Source organism: Hippocampus comes, unplaced genomic scaffold (assembly GCF_001891065.2).
Source record: "Hippocampus comes isolate QL1 unplaced genomic scaffold, H_comes_QL1_v1.1 scaffold135, whole genome shotgun sequence".
Lineage (NCBI taxonomy): Eukaryota > Metazoa > Chordata > Actinopteri > Syngnathiformes > Syngnathidae > Hippocampus > Hippocampus comes.
In genome coordinates this window covers 2,822,176-2,827,562 of record NW_017805583.1, presented here as the reverse complement: position 1 = coordinate 2,827,562, position 5,387 = coordinate 2,822,176, and the positions used below count along the sequence as shown (strand labels likewise).

The following is a 5,387-nucleotide window of genomic DNA, read 5'->3' as shown; positions in this document are numbered from 1 at the left end:
AAACGCGACCCCTAGGTGGAATTATCCGACATACATGTGGATCATGTAACCCTGTTCCCTACTCCCTGTTCCCCTGCCAGTGGCGGGATAGCTGTAGTATTTAGCCAATTACCTACTCCGGCTGCACTGTCACCTGCCTGGATCTGTGCCTGTGGCTCTCCAGCACCACCCAGACATTGCTATCCAGCCCTGTCAGCGATAAATCCACTGAGGGTCCAGCCTGAATTTCCACCATGACAGCTCAACACCAGTAAAATCCATCTGGTCCCACGCTCATTGTCTCCTTCGCTCCACCGGCAAGCCAAGTTTGGCTGTCTAACACCCCCATCGGCACTGACAACACCTCACTTAACTTCACTCAGCTCAACATCTGCTCACTGACAATTAAGGTTCATTTTTCCAGGACCTCATCATTGACCATAAGATGGACTTTCTCTGTTTGACCAAGACATGGCAAGAGCCAAATGACTTTTTGCAGATGTTTCAATCCACTCCGCAAAGGTTTGTTTACTTCTGTCAAACCAGAGGCTGCAGCTAGGGTGAGGTCTTGCGATAATTCACCGCGAGACTTTCAAAGTTTGGCAGTACCTGTGACATTCTCACGCATGTTATACTCTGTCCTTGGGTGCCAAGAAAAGCACCTTTAAATAACATGTTAATTCAATTAATAGTAGTTAGATTGCTGTCAAATTTTAATCTATGCCACACTGTTGTGGTTCTGGATACTATGTTTCTGTAAGAGTGTGTGTGCGCACATAAAAACACCCTGCTGAAGCACACCCGAATATTCCACCAGCATGTCATCTTGACATCTACCTTCCATTAGAATGATGTAACATATACTCAGACACCTGGCATTGTTAGTGCTCACTCTTCATGACAGGGCGCTGTTATAATTCTTCCTCCTGTGCTTTTGTGTCACGCTGATCTCTGCCTTGCAACGTAGATTTGATGCTTGTGTGCGGTGGCCCTCTCTCTTCCATGCTACTTTTGTCTTCCAACTCCAGAGTACATGCTGGTTAATGACAAGTGCCCCCTTCCTCTCTTCATACTTAGTTTGATAGACTTGTCTCTATGCTCCTCCTCTCCCCACAGTCTATTTGGGCCCTGTGTGTGTGCGTTTGTGCGTGCGTGCGTGCGTGTGCGTGCGTGCGTGTGTGTGTGTGTGTGTGTGTGTGTGTGTGTGTGTGCGTGCATGCGTGCGTGCGTGCGTGTGTGTGTGTGTGCGCGTGCATGCGTGTGTGCTAGGTAATGATGCAGCTGGGCCATTAAAAGCGGGGGGCTATTTGACAGCTTCGCAACCCGCTGCTCCCCCCGACCCCGACTCACACACAAATTCTGATGCACTCAGAGACACATAGAGGGCCTGAATGATCCCCTCGGGGGTAAATGAAGTCCTCACCATAATACTGAGGATTTCTTTCCTGATGAGAATTGTGCATTTGTTTAGAAAGAAACGTGGAAGAAAAGGGAGAAAAGGGTGAGATGAAGTTAGGTCTGTCTTTCGAGTAAACCACCGCCTGTCTTTTTCTTCTCTCTTAGTCGGCCTCCCACTCTGTTTTCGGAGGTTGTGTATGCGCATGTTTGAAGTCTGTCCATTTGTCTTAGGGGATTGTGCAGTACTTGTATTGACTATTGAGTGTGTGTGTGTGTGTGTGTGTGTGTGTGTGTGTGTGTGTGTGTGTGTGTGTCCATGCGTGCCTGTGTGTACGGCAGTGGAGAGAGGGAACTGAAGGTGTTAAAGGCTTGATGTGAATAGCCTTCATCCATCAGCCATGGAGGTCAGCAGGGTGATACCACTAGGCCTGGGTGGTCCTCCGTTTTCATTTGGAACACCAACCATTCATACACACATTTATCTACAGTAAAGGATTGCTTGACGCTTAATTGTGTAAACGTGTGTCTGCGTGCATGCATGCGTGCATGCATCCCAGTCTACGAGGGGAAGCTGCAGGGACATCATTCGGGATGACCTCTCACACACGCTACTTCAATGCTCACACACATCACTGAATGTTTTGCTCATCCACTCTTCTGAAAAACTCGCTCTCACTGCTGAAATACTCCCATACGCACGACTGCAACGCTCACATACACACTACTAAAATGCTCGTTTCAGTATATTATACGAGTAGGTTTCAGTATGACATGAAATGATTTCTATAATGTGTATGAGAGCATGTGTATACGTGTCCAAGGATTTTATCAGTTGAAGAGGCTTTTCTATTGAAACAAAAGCCCTTCTGGTTATATCAGAGGATACTGACATCAGTGGATTCCATCAGAGAGAGCCATGTCAAATCCCGCAACAAGTGGACACCAGACAACTATTTTAACACATGTCGATGTCCCTCTAGACACAGAGCATCCTGTTAACTGCAACTCTTGTGTATATCTGTGTATAAACATGCATATATATATATATATATATATATATATATATATATAGATAGATAGATATGTACAGTATATACATTATATACACACACATATACACGGATACAGTATATTCACTGGCCACTTAAGTAGGTACATCCGCATCTCATTTGTACGGGGGAAAACAGCATGCGACAGTTCTGTCAGTTGACCATGTGCATCAAATCTATTCTTGAAAGGCTAAACAGTTGTAGAAATATGTATTTGCTGTAGACACATATACACTCAGTGGCCATTCAAGTACACTTAGGAGTATAACTTACTTGGCTGCATTCAGCATTGTTGTTTTACGGAAAGCCTCTACTGGTGGGTTTATTATATCGAGAATAGTCTATTTAATAACGGGGAGACCAGCAGCTATTAGTCCAGAGCGGCTAATGTATGCACAATTTGTTTTTTATGGCTAAAATTAGCTGTTGCGGCTTTTAATCAGGTGCAGTTTGTATTCCGGAAATTACAGTATACTACTACTGTATACTGTATTTTACTCTATCTATCTATCTATCTATCTATCTATCTATCTATCTATCTATCTATCTATCTATCTATCTATCTATCTATCTATCTATCTATCTATCTTGTTGGATATTTGGATAGGATGGAACAGAGTCTGCTTGAACTAATACCACAAAAACAACCAATGTTTCCATTTTTTTACTCAACACAGTATGCAAATGTCATAGAGTAAAGTGGGGGAAAAGAAACTTGGCTATTGACCTCTCCAAAAGCAAATCAGAGTCAGGGCTCAACCAACCTAGAGTCCAATCAATGCGACATGATTGGAAATGTTGGTGAAAGCTGCCCCGTCGCATAAAAGACACTCCTGTTTTGATTTGTGTCATCTCAAGAAGTATTACGTGACGAAAGAGCTCTCCAAAGACCTAGAATTCAGAATTAACTTGCATGAAGCTGAAAAGGGTGACTTGATGTTGATCAGTCCATCATAAAACAGATTGTCTATAAAGTTTAGCGCTGTTGCGCCTCTCCCTCGGAGTGTCTGCCCTGTAAAATTGACTGCAGAAGCCCAGCACAGAATTCTCAAAGGTGTGAAGAAAGATCCTAGAGGGTCAGTCTGCTTCTTCTGGAAGTCTCGGGTGCATGTTGTGGTGGTGAAGTGGTGAAGATTGCACAACTGTCTGTGTCCTATGTGTTGTGTTATTTTTGTTATTTTGACTTCAAGATGGCGCCGCGAGAGTGGCTGCCTTTCCAGCAGCTCCTATATTTTGTTGTTCTACTTCTTCCTTTCATAACTTTGCTGCTGTGAATTGGGAATTTCTCCATTGCGAGACTAATAAAGGTTTTCTTATCTTATCTTATGTTAACATCTGTTGACAAATCTACTCTGAATAAAACATTAAACAAGAAAGGATGTCATTGAGCTGGTAGAACAGTGGAAGATATTGTTATCTAAATAAAAATTGCCACAGGTTTTAATTTTGCAAAAGAGTGCCTGGATGTTCCCCAGCACTACTGGCTAGCTATTGTGAGGACAGATAAGATAAGATAAGAAAACCTTTATTTGTCTCACAGTGGAGAAATTCCCAATTTACAGCAGCAAAATTATGAAAGGGAGAAAGTCGAAGACAAAAAAAGATGAATGATAAAACAAAACCAAACAAACAAAAACAAAAACCAGAACATTCTTTGTGCGCTTCATTGGTCTGGGCGCATTGCTCTCAACAAGTAGTTCTCAATTTTTTTCACTGATTTACCCCCTAGGAAATATTTTTTGAGCAAGGTACACCCTAATCAGTGCAAAGCATTTCTAGATTAAAAAAGAAAAAAAAAGAAAAAGATACTTAAACCGTGCCATCAATGTCTGATTTATTAAACGTTGGAGCTCCATTTGTAGTGGTACCTCTGGGACTATTTGCAAATGCATGTATATAAGAAATAAATTATCATTTATAAATAAAAAAATTGTGCACATAAAAATAATTATCAACATGAAGTGTCTTATGTAATCATAGTACAGATCTGCTATCAAAAAGAAATCATTAACTTAATTTCATATATGGTAAAAGCAGAAACTGGCACTACTTAGTGAAAGTCTCTTTTAGAGAGGGGATGCATTGCCAAAACGATGTCAGTGAATGCTCTGACATATACTGTACAAGACACGTCATGTGAAATGAGGCGCGTGTTGGGTTGAGTGATATAAATTAACTGCCATCGTTCTGCAACGGTGTTCTTGGTGCAAAGCCTGCATTTATACTTTGCCATGTGTGCAGTTGGGGGGGGGGTGTCAGCTGTCAAACTATGTGGGTGTGTTTGCATTGATATGTCATTAGCGCAATGTCCTTTGTAAATAGGACATAAAGAGTAAACTGGAAATAGGTAAATAGGAGTAAAGAGTAGTAAACTGAGGGTGCAAATGAAGAGCAATTAAAGGTGCTATCAGCGGCCGGTTATTCTTTGTAGATTCGGCCCTGAGTGTCTCACGTATCACCAGGGCAATGTTACCCCTGAATTTTCATGAATCTGAGCTTTCACACACTCCCCTGAACATTCAATGGACCCTGGTGAGCAACATTAGACATGCACATGGTGGCCAAACAAGCTACACTGGGGGTCACCAAAGTGGTGCCTGCAGGCACCATCTAGTACCCAAGGACCTCATGAGTTGCCCGCAGGCCTGTTCTACAAATAGCTCACCAGTAATGGGAGATTATTTTCCACGCATGTTGTTGAATTGATCATTTGAAAATGTAAACCCCAGTGGCAAAGATTCCTGAAAATAATGTGCTGCATCTGATATTTATCTGTTTCCACATTATTGAGAAATCATGAACATGATCAGTGTCAACTAATCATGGCTCAGCTTCAGAAAACAGGGGAGCCATGATTGGTCGTTACCTGAGCCTTGAGCAACTGTGATACTATTTTCAGATGACAGAAAATGGCAAAATGACTGCCCCCCCCACCCCCCAGCCCACTCAAACCTGAGGAAT

At 42.4% G+C, this 5,387-nt stretch overlaps 1 protein-coding gene across 1 annotated transcript in view; it reads left to right on the top strand.

Moving 5' to 3' along the window:
- The window catches only part of ldlrad4b (low density lipoprotein receptor class A domain containing 4b), a 170,642-nt gene that overhangs the window by 91,813 nt on the left and 73,442 nt on the right, over positions 1–5,387 (top strand). The window lies entirely within an intron of this gene.